The sequence below is a fragment of the Rhinichthys klamathensis genome, unplaced genomic scaffold, assembly GCF_029890125.1.
Source record: "Rhinichthys klamathensis goyatoka isolate OS25496 unplaced genomic scaffold, OSU_Roscu_1.1 h1tg000368l_1, whole genome shotgun sequence".
Lineage (NCBI taxonomy): Eukaryota > Metazoa > Chordata > Actinopteri > Cypriniformes > Leuciscidae > Rhinichthys > Rhinichthys klamathensis.
Window position 1 is genome coordinate 936,160 of NW_026606876.1, and position 15,227 is coordinate 951,386.

Consider the following 15,227-nt stretch of genomic DNA (forward strand, 5'->3'; position numbering starts at 1 on the left):
CTTCCTTTACAATGACAATATCTCCGACTTGCACATTGCGCCTTGGTGCATGCCATCGTTGTCTAAGAGTGATGTTGGCAAGATATTCTTTCCTCCACCTGTTCCAAAATTGCTCGGACAGATATTGCACCCTTCTCCAACGTTTTTTGGCATACAAGTCTTCCTTAGCAAAGTTACCAGGTGGGGGCAGAGGAACAGAGGACTTCATTGTGAGCAAATGATTTGGTGTTAATGGCTCCATACTGGTGGGATCACTGATACTGTCAACAGTAAGGGGGCGGTTGTTTACAATGCACATGGCTTCATAAAAGAAGGTTCTTAAGGAAGTGTCGTCCAATCTTCCAGCACTGTGAGCAAGGACTGAGCCAAGCACACTCCTTACTGTTCTGATCTGCCGCTCCCATGCACCTCCGGCATGACTTGAGGCTGGTGCATTCATGCAGAAGTCGCACTGTTTATCTGCCAGGTATGTGGCCACTCTTTCCTTATCTACTTCTTTGAGAGCTCTTTCCATTTCATTTCGTGCTCCAACAAAGTTTGATCCTTGATCTGATCTGATATGCCTGACGGCCCCACGGATGGCTAGGAAACACCGTAAAGCATTGATGAATGCATCGGTCGTCATGTCATCCAACATCTCTATGTGGACTGCTCTGGAGCTCAGACATGTGAAAAGGAGACCGTACCGTTTGTTTTCCTTACGACCTTGCTTGGTACAGAAGGGACCAAAACAGTCCATACCGCAGTACGTGAACGGTGGGGAGGGGTCAATACGGTCTCTGGGTAAGTCTGCCATCCGTTGTTCCTCTGGAGGTGCGCGGGCTCTTCTACACAGGACACACCGCTTTATGTGCTGGGCTGCTGCCTTACTGCCACCAATAATCCAGTAACCATTGGCCCTGAGTTCATTCAACGTTTGTCCTCTGCCCTGATGTTGTGTTTTCTCATGGTGGTGCGCGAGGACAAGGCGCGTGACAACGCCATCCTTTGGGAGGATTATAGGGTGTCTCAGATCCAGAGGCGCGGATGCTCTCCTCAGACGTCCTCCCACCCTCATTATACCATCTTGGAGGAATGGGTCTAGCTGATACAGTTGGTGGTTACAAGGCAGCTTTCCCGATGTCTGGAGAATGTGTAACTCCTTTTCAAAGGCATCTTTCTGTGCAAGCTTGATGAGGGTGTGAGAGGCTCTCCTTCTTTCCTCAACATTAAGGGGCTCTGTGTCCTTGATCCTCTTGGCCAACCGTTGTATCCGAGCGACGACTTTTACCGCTGTGGACCATTTTGAGAACCTTGCGAGTCTCTCTTGAAAATCGACCTGCCTTGAAGCATCAGTTTTCAAGACTTGGATTGCCCTTACTTCGGGGTCTCCTACCAGTAGCTCTGAGGTTCCTTGGGCTGTAACTACCTCTCTCTCCCACAGGAACTTGGGTCCAGTGAGCCAGTTAGACTTGAGCAGCTCTGCTACTTTGAGGCCCCTTGAGGCATGATCAGCAGGGTTGTGCTCTGTGTCGACATAGAACCACTGCCCTGGGTCAGTGGTTTCCCGGATTCTCTGGACACGGTTCGCCACGAAGACATGAAACCTTCTGGCTTCGTTGTTGATATAGCCAAGGACTACTTGCGAATCTGTCCAGAAATATTCTCTGTCGATCTTGATCTCTAGCTCCTCCTTTAGCATACTGCTCATAGCAGCAGAGATTACTGCAGCAGTCAACTCTAGTCTTGGTATAGTGACTATTTTGGTAGGAGCGACTCTTGCCTTGCCCATAACCAAGGTGCAATGCACCTTATCTTCGCCCACCGATCTGATGTATGAGCACTGACCATAGCCTTGACTGCTGGCATCTGAAAAGTGATGCAGTTCCACTCTCAGGACCTTTCCAAAGTTCTCTGGTGTGAAGCATCTTGGGATCTGAATCTTGTCAAGATTTCTTAGATCGTTGATCCAGCTCTCCCACTTCGGCTTCAATTCGCTGGGGAGTGGCTCATCCCAACTGATGCCTTTCTGACACATCTCCTGTAGCACCCGCTTTCCTGGTAGGATGAATGGGGCCAAAAATCCTAATGGATCATACACCGAAGCCACGACTGAGAGGACTCCACGTCGTGTAGCTGGTTTCTCATCAAGTGAGACCTTGAAGGAGAAGACGTCACCTTCCACATTCCATCTGACTCCTAGCACTCTCTGGACTGGAAGATCATCACAGTTGAGATCCACATTCTTCACCTCAGCAGCACGTTCGGTAACACAAATGGACTCTAATACCTCTCGACTGTTGGAGATGAATTTATGAAGGTGCAACTTTCCTTCAGCACACAGTGCTTGGGTTTCTTTCACCAGCTTGATTGCCCCGTCGACTGACTCTAGGCTTATGAGCCCGTCATCCACATAAAAGTGCTTTCTGATGAAGCTAGCTGCTTCAGGATATCTTTTCTCATTTTGGCTGGCAATATGCTTCATGCCGTAATTGGCACAGCCTGGAGATGAAGATGCTCCGAAAAGATGGACCTTCATATGGTATTCCCTGGGCTCTGACTCTGTATCCCCATTTTCCCACCACAGGAAGCGTAAATAATCTCTATCTTCTTTGCTGACGTGGAACCTGTGGAACATTTTTTCCACATCACACATGACAGCAATGGGATGTTTGCGGAAACGGCAGAGCACTCCAATCAGCCCATTTGTAAGATCAGGTCCTGTCAGCAGATGGTCGTTTAAGGCAGTGCCTTCATACTTTGCAGAGCAGTCGAAAACTACCCTGATCTTATTTGGCTTTCTCGGGTGATAGACGCCTTGGTGTGGGATGTACCACACACTTCCTGACTCCGGTTGCTTGACCGCTTCCTCTGCTTCCCCATCCTTGAAGACACCTTCCAAGAATCTCACATAATCATTCTTAAATTTGGGATCTCTGTCCAGTTTCTTTTTAAGGTGCTTCAGGCGGATTAAGGCAAGCTTCTTATTATCAGGAAGGTGAGGACGTGCTTTGAATGGAAGGGGCATCTCAAGATGGCCGCACTCGTTCTGCTGGATTCCTTCCTTTAAGACCTGCAGAAATTGAATATCTTCTTGAGATATGCTTTTCTCTCCTGATCTGGTGTCTGCAAAATCAGATTCGAGGGCTTTAATAGCAGCAGCTGGTGTCACAAGTGGAACCTCCCTGACAGTTATCCGATGGCACAGCCCAGTCACATCCCTGGAGTTCACGCGCTGTGGTGAGCTCCCTACGATGCTCCACCCTAAGTCCGTCTTTATAGCGTAAGGCTCATAGTCACCTCCAGTGAAGACCTCTCGTGGTGCCAGGGCTCTGGAGCAGTCGTAACCAATCAAAAGTCCCACTCCACAATCCATTAGCGGGGGCATCTCGGGGGCTATGACTGCTAGGTGTTTCCACTTATTAGCTGTCTCACATGTGGGGATGTGCGCACGTTCAAGTGGAATGAATTCCCTTGCGTAGGCGGGAGGCAGGTTAATTAGGCAATCTGAAGAGAATCCTCTGACTCTGAGTCCACTGACTCTCTGGCTTTTCACGATGGAATCCCTTCCCATCATAGTGGAAAGCTTTAATTTTACTGGTTCCATTGATGCCTGCAACCTTCCACAAAGTTCCTGGTCCACAAATGTGTGACTACTCTGAGTGTCCAATAGAGCATAAGCCAGGGTTTCAGAATCTGGGTTTTCATGAGAAGAGATCCATACTGGAACAATCATTGATGTGCTCCCACCGTCACCTCCATTCACACAACAAGATAGTGAGGATGTGTTTTCTTCAGCTTGCTGGACACCTTGCAAGGAAGTCTGGTCTGCTGAGGGGCGGTCTTCATGCAATGGAGTGGGATGGTGTCTTTTGCATATGCTACACATGGCTTTGTTCCTACAGTCCTTTGCATTGTGTCCCTTCCTCAGGCATGCATAACATAGCTTATTATCCTGGACGAACTTTCTCTTATCCTCCACAGACCTTTCTGTTAAGCTTTTACACTTATGTATGGAGTGGTTCTCTCCACAACACATACACTTGGCTGTGTTTGAGTTATAAGCTGGCATGCTTCCTTTGTTTGATTTATTGGAATCCCTCAACTTGATCTCCTCAACATTGTAGGATTTGGCTGTGGTACTTGATGCGTTTGAGGCTTTCACATTAGTGGCGAAGGTGTTTGCCTTTGGACGTTTTATTTCTCTGAATGACTTTTCCTCGGGCCTTAGTGCATGTAATGATGACACTGGATTACATGCTATGCGTGCTTCCTTTGAGATGAATGAAGCAAATTCTTTGAAGCTTGGATAGTCTTTGTCTTGATCCAGCTGCTCTGTGACAATACGATTCCACCTGGACGTTATCCAATCAGGGAGTTTGGCTAGCATCTTCTGATTCTCTTCGCAGTCGTTCAGAACCTGAAGACCCTTGATGTGAGGCATAGCATCACTACATGTTTGCAGAAAATCACTAAACTCTCTTAGCTTAACATACTCCTTAGCACCAATCTTTGGCCACTTATTAAGCTTCTCACGGAAAGCACGCTGCACCACAAAGGAGTGACCATACCTTGCATTCAGCTTCTGCCATGCTTGCTGATATGCCTCTTCATCTTTTCTATAGAAGCTGCCTTCTAGAGCAGATCTCGCCTCTCCACTTACGTACTTTTGTAGGTAAAACAACCTGTCTGCAGGATTTGAACAACGTCTTTCTATAAGGGCTTTGAAGCTTGTGCTCCATTCTGTGAACTTCAGTGGGTCGCCAGAGAATACGGAAGGTTCTGGTAATGGAAGTCGAGTAAGGGCCATTGACTCCTGTAATGTCTGGACTAAAGATGCTTCATTCTGTGTAACTTGCTCTTTCAGGCATCCTGCAGAGGGAGTGAGTTGACTAGGATCACTTCCTTCACTGCATGGAAGACTGCATTTCTCACTCTTTACTTTTGACTCTTCCTCAGTAAATACTCTGAGCCTTGCTTCAATGACCTCGATGTCTCTTTGATTTTCTAGCTTTTTCAGTTGCAGACGTTGTGCTTCAATGGCAGCTTCCCTTTCAACCTCAGCTTTCTTTGCAGCCAGCTGTGCTGCTGTCTCAGCTCTCTTAACTGAAATACTTGGTGACTCTGAAGGATGATTGGAGCGGTGGCTGAGTGCGGTGGCTTTGGAAACTGTGGATCCATATATGGACTTAGCATATTCACTATCAAGCAGCATGCGTAACCTTGCTCTTTCTGCCTCACCATCAAACTCTTCCTCTCCCTCAATAAGGCGAACTCTCATTAGTCCCAACAAATCAGCTGTCACCGCTACACTTGCATCAATTTTTCGGCGAATTTCTTGGCTTGGTGCACTTTTGAGCCGTATGTTGTCGTATAACTCTTTTAATTCAGACTCAAGCTTCTCAACAACATCCATCATGTCATACAAGTCACTCTCAGAGCATGCCTGCTTCAATCTTGTACGAGCATTCTTGACTTGTGTTTTCCATTTCTCATACACCGAGTTGAATTTCCTTTCTCTTTGGATTGATTCTTGCTCTATCAGCTCTATCATTTTATGTGTTGGACGTCTGTCACGAGAGGATTTTCTTGGTTCATCATCTAACTGTGTTGCACTTGCAGCTGAAGAAGGCTCCTTAAGTGTCGATTTAGATTTCTTGTTTTTAGTTTGATCTATTATTTTCTCTTTTTCTGCTGCCATAGAATTAGAGTCTAAAACACCCTGCACTTCAGACGGGAAATCTATCTGCCTAGATACCTCACCATCCTGAGCCAACGATTCACTGAGAACTGACATTTTTTTTTTTTTTTTTTTATTATTAGCTGCCACTGGAAGAAGGAGACAAGGTAAATTACCAGCACATGAAATACTGAGATAGACAATGAAGCACTTTGTTTAGACTAAATTCGTTACACCTTTAACATATGGTTAATACTGTTGCTCATTTGGAATTTGACACTTGAATGACAGATAAACTCAAATTGTACCAGCGCTTGTGGTTTATAAATGTAATTGACCTTATAGTAAGGTCTAAGTGTAGAACAGGACGTTACCAATCAGTTAACTTTGTCCTTACTCAATGTCTTTCTCACGGTCCTGAGCAACTGTAAGGTTTTATTTAGTAGAAATCAGTCTTTTTATGGCATTGTGGAACTGTCCATTTGCCAGAGGACTTTAAATTTCAGTAATGTACAGTCTGACCTGAAATGGATGCTGTCGGCTGAAGTAGACTACAGGAGATGAAGCAGAGCCGCACACTGAAGACCTGAAGTTCACCACAGGATATGAAGCAGAGCCGCACACTGAAGACCTGAAGTTCACCACAGGATATGAAGCAGAGCCGCACACTGAAGACCTGAAGTTCACCACAGGATATGAAGCAGAGCCGCACACTGAAGACCTGAAGTTCACCACAGGATATGAAGCAGAGCCGCACACTGAAGACCTGAAGTTCACCACAGGATATGAAGCAGAGCCGCACACTGAAGACCTGAAGTTCACCACGGGATATGAAGCAGAGCCGCACACTGAAGACCTGAAGTTCACCACGGGATATGAAGCAGAGCCGCACACTGAAGACCTGAAGTTCACCACAGGATATGAAGCAGAGCCCGCACACTGAAGACCTCTGGATTATGGAGTTAGGCCACGTTTTCACTGTAGCTACACTGGTCATAAATGAGTCCACGCTTCATACTGATGTTCACAATCACATTTAATCTTCTCTGAAGTATCATGAAACACCGTGAAAACTAGAAGATAATCAAAACAGTTTCAATCACAAAGCACCCAAAGCAACATTCATATACTCTTATTTCTTATACAGACCAATACAATGCGTCTTACATTTTCTTGTAATCAAAATTTAACAGTGCTTAATAAGATAGCTCGTAATTATTACCGTGTTCGCCTGGTAGACCAGCTGTAGAATAATAGACGGGAGCTTAAAAGTTCGCTGTTTTCACCCGCGACTCTCTTCTCACACGCGCTACTCTCAATACTTCCGGGGTTAAACATGTGACTATTAATAAACAACTTTTCTCTTGGTCATAAATTTAACAAGAGCAAGGTAAAAAACAGCTTTAAGTCACACTATTACTCAGAATTACTATAAACAAGACACATTATAAATTGCATTACAAAATGACTTTATCGTCTTACAAGGTTGCGCATTAACAACTTCCGGTGTAGTCATGGAAACGCGTCTACACTGAACTCAGCGTCAGCTACAAATGTTATCTAGATTCAGCACAAATAAATTCACTAGTCTAACATTGTGGCGAAATTGTGATATTTATGAAAAGTTCTATTGTGCTCAGCCATGTGGTTTTATGTTTTTATTGTTAAGGCTACATAAGCATGTTTTCAGCTAATATGCACAATCATAGCCTACCTGACTTGTGTTCGTGGGGAGAATGCTCTTGCTAGTTGTTCTTGGAAGAATGAACTTGCTGGTATTGCGCAATAATAACCCCGCACAGACGCCGTCTGCAGTACCCAAACATAACGAGAATTATTGACGATAACAGCCAGGCTGCAATGGTCTCTCGACTGTGGTGGGGTAACACGAGTCTGTGAGCAAACTGGCCGGTTGGGTCGCTAGCTTATGGAGATTCTCACTTCCGAAAACGCTTGAGCACATTTTCGATTCGTCAAAATTTTCGTAAAAATGCCAATATTTGAAATCTACACAGTTGATTTCTCGCATCAAATGTTCTCAGAAGTGAATTTAGTGATGAAATAGCGTACGTAATTGTAGAAAAACGAATTACTGTATTGACCTGCCTCTCCTTCCTCGAATGCCGAAATGAATGCTGGGATATTTCTGCCGTCAAGTTCACACAAGTTACCAACCGATGCATCCTCGGTAAAATGGGCGTGTCAAGAACACTTCCGGGATTTTTAACCATTCTTGCCAAAATGCGAACTTGTGTATTGGGACAGTACTTGGGCCACAAAAGATGACGTTTCACAAGAACACAAGGACAGACAAGAACACAGATTGAGAAAGGCCCAGAGTCTATGTTCATCTTCTGCAGATGGTTAAACAGCATGTCTACATGTGGCATAATTTTGTGGAATAACACGAGAATAAAACAGAAAACCTCATCTTCCAAGCATTCTCATACAACCCCCGGCCTCTCTCTTCGATATGGCATCAAAGTCTCCTCTGTCTCGAATGGGTTAGAAGCACTTAACCAGTTCATCTTTGTGCTCGTAAACTGTGTTAACAGCACGACTGTGAAGTACCTGGAACTCGGTGTGCCACCACTTCATCCAGCACTGCCGCTCGTTTGAATGACTTGGAAAAAAATGTAGAAAACCCCCCAATGTCTGAAAAAAAACTGGCCGATCTTTGGGATGTGGGATGTTGCCTGCTGCATTATGAGGTTCAACTGATGCGCATAACAGTGGACGTAGTATGCACTCCCGTAGACGTCTTGCACTTTACGCTGCACTCCACCAGTAGCACCCCTCATCATAGGCCTGGGCAATTACTTTTCTCTCTAGTCCCGCAGGAAGAATGGTGCTCAGCCTTTCCAATAATGCAGTGGCAATCGTATCAGCGGTCGCATTTGGAAGTGCGATAAACTCAAAAAAGCGTTCTTGAATGCTGTTGTGGCCAGCTGTTGTGGCGCAGTGGATAAGACACATGCCTTTGGTGTGAGAGACCCGGGTTCGAATCCACTGTGAGACACCAATGTGTCCCTGAGCAAGACACTTAACCCCTAGTTGCTCCAGAGGCGTGCGACCTCTGACATATACAGCAATTGTAAGTCGCTTTGGATAAAAGCGTCAGCTAAATGAATAAATGTAAATGTAATGTAAAGATGTCGGTTGTCTCGTCTGCCTGAATGGCAATAAAGTCAGAGTGTTTCACCTCTTCCAGAATGCGGTCTCTGAGAACTGACAACATGCAGTCTAACAGTTCATTTTGCACTTCGAAGTGCCTTTAAAAACAGTGGCGTTCTCCAGGTGCACCTCCAACTCGCGGTCGATTGAGGCCATGAGATCAATTAGACCCAGGAAAATGCCAGGGTTTTCTGATGCGTCACTCTCATCGTGACCACGCAAAGCAACTTCAAAGGCACCACAAAATTTCACGGCATCAATGATGTTTGACAAAATAAGCCGATTCCTGTCCACCTCCCCGTTGTGCCTTCTTATGGCAATGCGGTGTCCCTCATCTAACTGTGTGGCTATGCTAATTCGGCCTAGCATGGCTAGCTTCACAGAGTTGTCCATATGCACTCTTGCCCGCTCATGTTTCTTAATGCGTTCTGACATATGTTTCAGGTCTGTCACCCCTGTCTGTGTCCACGAGCTATCACAAGCACTTGTTTTAAACAGTAAGCAAGGGAAGCAAAATATTGCATTGGCGTAACCACAGCTACTTAGCCAAGCCTTTCGATCGAACCAACCTCGGGAAAAGGTTCTCTTGTAGGTTTTCTCCTTTTCTTGCGCCTGCTGGGTTATATTCACTTCTGGCTTGTCTGGTCCGAGTTCTTTTACAACGAGTTTTACCGCTAATGTTCTTCTTTCGAATGGATAGAGGTGTAGAGGTTTAACTGCATTTGGGGCTAGCTCAACTCCCACGACTACATTAGTGCTAACGTTACTCGACGTCGCCGGCGCCGCCATGCTGCACTCGCACTCCTCTCTGAGGTAAATGTCCCGTCGTGCAGCAGGTGCACTCCTCTAATCTTGGTACTACGAGCGATATTTTCAGAGCCCCCAAACCATAAAATTCGACGACGCTGATTGGCGAAATATAAACTTTTTTGCGTAGCAACCGGGGAACCATTGGCTTAATTCCAGCACTGTAGGGCTGAGCGAACTGGAGCCCAGAGAACAGCCTATTGGCTACTACTACACCAACATGATAAACACAACGACGTTGGAAGTGAATGCAAATATCATTCTGGAGAGTTCTAAACACATTCCGAAGTAAAACCATTATTAGCATGTAATTAACAGATTATTTTTCAAAATGAGAGATTATAAAAAAAAGTAAAATATAAAAATAAAAAAAACAGACAGGCAGGTCGGCGGGAGGTCGGCGCCCCAGCGCCCTCTGTGGGCGAGCCGCTGCTGGTGTATATGTATGTATGTATATATATATACTGTATATATATATATATATATATATACACTACCGTTCAAAAGTTTGGGGTCAGTGAGAATTTTATTTTTATTTTTTGGAGGAAAGAAATCAATACTTTTATTTATCAAGGACAGTAAAGACATTTATAATGTTACAAAAGATTCTATTTCAAACAAATGCTGTTCTTTTGAACTTCCTATTCATCAAAGAATCCTAAAAAAAACTGTTTCAACATTGATAATAATAATAAATGTTTCTTGAGCATCAAATCCTCATATTATACTGATTTGTGAAGGATCATTTGACACTGAAGACACTGACACTGGTGATGCTGAAAATTCAGCTTTGATCACAGGAATAAATTCCACTTTACTATATATTCACACAGAAAACAGCTGATTTACACTGGAATAATATTTAATACTATAACTGATTTTTGTTGTATTTTTAATCAAATAAGCGCAGCCGTGGTTAGCAGAAGAGAATTCTTTTAAAAGTATTTAAAATCGTACCGACCCCAAACTTTTGAACGGTAGTGTATATATATAACACATCATTTGTAACAGGAATCAGGATTTCGGAACAGCATTCTACCATGTACCTATTTCAGAGAAGAGCAATTAGGCAGCATTTTAAAATAAAGAGGCGCTTCGGCTAAGCTCCAGGTTACCTGAAGATTCATTTTGAGATAAGTTAGCAAAACAAACACTGCTGCTTTTTATACAACGTACAGAGAGTTTGTACAGAGTTTGTTCTCAAGCGGACCTAGACCACCTTGTTCAGGTGATACTGGGCCGAAGTGAGCTCGAATGCCATGTTCATTAATGCCTAAATAAACCAAACTAAGGGAGAAAATGCATCCGGTTTCCAAAAAAATTGCTCCAAATGAGCCAGGAGACTTTGGAAGAAACTAGAGCTCGAAGAACAGAAGCATGACACTTTGGCCGGCTTTAGACTGTAAGTGTAGCTATCTTAAATGGCAGTTATTCTAAACTGCTTAGAAGAAGAATAGCACTGTTGGGCCACCTGACTCATGGTTTAATATTCAGCACCGGAGACCTCAGTGTAGTTTGGGGTCTGAAAAACTAGAGATAATGAGCAAGCAGGAGATGAGTGCCAGTTTGAAGGCATCAACTCTGAACCAATGAAAACTGCTGCTAGTGTGGCATGGCTGTCAAGACCTAACATGATAGAGGAGAGGAAATGTGGACATTTATATCGATGGTGGATCTTCTGTAACACGATTGAGCTGAACTAGCTATGATGGAGAGCTAAGAGTGAAGGCATGAAGTGGCTCTTCTGCACACCTGATTCCTGCATATTGGACAGGCAGTGATTCATTGGTCAGTGACAACCAGCCTTTTAGAGACACGGGTTAGAGAATGGATAGCACTTGGTGTAATGGTCACTATCCTTATGAGCACACTTCAGAACCAACAGCAGATACACAAGCACCAAATCTGATGAAGAGGGCAAACAATTCTCACCTGAAATCATGGATGGATGCGCTTTATGGGTTTCAAAATCTCGTCCTCCATTCACTCCCATTATAATTATGGAAGAGTCAAGATATTTTCATATATAACTCCGATTGTGTTCGGCTGAAAGAAGAAAGTCATATACACCGATGGCTTGAGGGTGAGTAAATCATGGGCTAATTCTCAGTTTTGGGTGAACTATCCCTTTAATTCTTGGGGCCAAGAGCTAGTCACAGTATTGCCATGAACTTCTTACACTCGTTACATCATAAGAAGAATGGCATCTACGCTAATTTTAGTGTCTTTGTTTATCCCGAGGTTTTCCCGCAGCCTGCCGGATCCAGGCCGTATCCAGATCTGACGAAGGAGCTTCACCTGGACCCGATGACAATGCAGTGCTGAAGTATCCACTATCCTCTCCCTATGGAGGATCCCTTTCCCACTCTACAGATAAAGCGTTGTGAAATTAGGGTTCGCGTACCCCGAAGTGATAAAATAAAATAAAATTCTGTATCAAAATTCATAGGCAAGACAAGTAGTTTGTTTAGGCATGGTTTGTAGGGAATTACAAACCTGCACACATATATTCCAACGCACATAACTATAGAATTGATTCTTAATGCGCATGTGAACGCCATCAACGTTTATCACAGGTTCAGTTTAAAGTCTGTTTAGAGAGAACGGTGTCGTCTTAGCGGCCCCTACTTTAATAACAAATGATCATTTCGACGGAAGTGAATCAATCAAAACTAACTTTAACATTATTCAAGAACCGCTATAAAACCAAACCAATCTCTGTTACCTTAAATTATATGTTTATCTCTGTAAAGCTGCTTTGAAACAATCCATTGTTAAAAGCGCTATATAAATGAAGATGACTTGACTTGACTTGACTTCTTAAAGTCAACATGAAACTAATCTTATTTTTCACGGAATATTGCAGTATTTGTCTGTGCACTTCATTATTATTATTATTTTTAAATATGTGCCCTTGTAATCTTTAATCAAGAAAACCGTTGCTTCCTCCTTGCAGTGACATCTACGGAAACCCTAAAGGGACATTGTGATGGGAAAAAATGACAAAGGATGAACAAATTATCAATGCTTTTGCATTCTCGTGAATGTTTTGCGTTCCCCCGAGTAGCTTTGTTATGTGAGCGAAATGCAGTTTCTCTGGGGAACGCAAAAGTTTTGTGAGCGAACTGTTAGTCACAACAAGGAAGAAAAGACTATCACAACTTCCATTTCATACCGACTTTAAAATATAGCACAGGTACGTCTTTAAGATATCTGCTAAAGAGCGCTTGATCTAGAAAACATCTGATAAACATCTTAGAAAATGCAGTTTTACATACATTCTAAATCATAAACATTTAGACATCTTCTAAATGTCAATTTAACATCTGACAGAAAACGTGTTGGAGACATATTGCAGATTTAAAAGCAGACATCATATAGACGGTTTAAATATACCCTGGTCAATGTGTGTGTAGAGAACAACGAACGCTGGGAATTGTAACAGCTTCAATTATAGAGAAATATTCAATACCAGTATACCTGGCGATACTCCCACACAGCCATTTGTGAATCAGGTGGTAAAGATTAATTTAATGCTTAGAAGGAAGATGCCATGTGATGAAAGAGTACTTTGTACTAATGTGGTTTACATAATATGTATATCCTCTGAGCAATGATTATATAACTGGTCAAAGTTTGGCCAACCTGAGGGGCATGGGTGCATCACTAGCATAGCCAAACACACACAGTGGTGCGTTATCACCATAAAGCTGCTTTGAAACAATCCATTGTAAAAAAAAAAAAAAAAACGCTGTATAAATAAAGGTGACTTGACTTGGCCTCTGCTATTGAATTCACTCGGTTAGTATTAGAGGAAGATGCAAGATTAGAAGATGCATCTGAAGGTGGAAGTATAATAGTACTGTTATCTAAAAATAATATTGTAGGCCTAATATTTGTTTGACAGCCAAAAGGAATAAGGCATAAACAGATACAACATGAATAGATTATCACTGTGATATAGAGGAAACAAAACAATTCAAAAATCATACATTTCTTCCCAAATATGGATAGGATTGTAGAAATAAGCAGCAGGCGAGTATTTTTCTCTCCTCCTTGGGGAAAAGGCGTCGTGGATCGCGGTGGTTCCCGGTGATTGACAGCCCCGATTGGACCATCCCCCACCGGCGTGCGGAGAGTGCGCGAGCGCGTCGTTGCGCACATCGTGATCCGGTGGATGCGGAGGGACACGCGCGCGCGGGGTCACCTTCCATCACTGCGAGCAAACGAGCGAGCGAGGAAACCGCACGCACGGCATTCATTTCGGTAGGAAACAATCTTATTTCCATGTTACGGCATGGCGAATATTATTGTATGGTGCATATTGTAACTGGTGTTGCTCTGTGTCGAAGTGTTTCTTCTGTTCAGACCTCTCTTCCTTTTTGTACACTAAATCTTTTTTTTCGTGAGTGTTTGCTGTGTATTTCGTGCACATCATGGCACGATATCATGTTAAACATGTTAAATACCGACATGTCCAAGCGAAGAAAATAAAAGCGATCGCGTTAACCGCGCGTCGGTATGGCTTTACTGACCTTAACTAGTTAAAATGTTAAATTCAAGCTATCCATCCATCGAGTAAATAGGCTTGTGTAAAATAAAACGTCTCTGTAGTGAATGAAATATCGGGGATTTCATATAAAAGAAAGGTCACTTTGAATAGCCTACAGCAAAATCATGCCGAAGAAAAATCAGAGCAAAGCCATGTTGATAATCAGGATCGCTTATTTCCAACGTTATGAATATCAAACATGAAATATCCCCTATGATTTAGATGGTTTTTCTTCAAGAGCACTGCTGGTGTGGCAGATGTCCAGGGGTGATAAACAAAACAAATATCACCAGAAATATAGAAATATCAGTCTGCTTGGGATTATTTCGTTCAAAAATCCGATGAGAATCATTCAGTCATCGGGCACGTTTGCTGTAAACCTGATTTAAGGAAGGCATCTCAACGGGTCGTTACGTAACAGCTAGCAACAACAACAACACTGAACACACAGTCATCGATGAAGAAAAGCCCAAACCGTGACAGAATCCGCGATATTTACCGCACAGTAAGAGATATGAATGCATGTGTGTTTTTATTTTGCGTTTATTCTGATTATAGGCAGTGATAATTCATGTTTTAGATCGGTATGTCCCCTATCCGTCTTATAATACCCGAAAAGCACACTTGATTTAGGCTACTATATTGGCAAACGCTTCTTGTGTGTATCGATCAAACCTCCTGCAAATCTTCAGGAGATTGTGATGGACTTTGGCGCGCCCTTGCGTCATCATCCATTGCGTGTTTATACAGATCATTTTGGTAGCCAAAAAATACAAATAAATAAATTGGTAGCCAATCATACTGCTCAATTCTTTAAGGTCTATCAGGCACTGTATTTTAATATCATACACATATCATTTTGATAAAGCGAACAGGCCTTGAGTTCAGGTTGTTTGGTCAGTCACTGGCTATTTTTTAAACAAAATATCATCGGTTCATTTAAATATGGAATTATTTCCATGTAATTGTATGATATTGTTGAGGTTAAAAAACAGTAGTCCCTTAATCTTCTTCTTTTTTTAATTTTTGTATTAA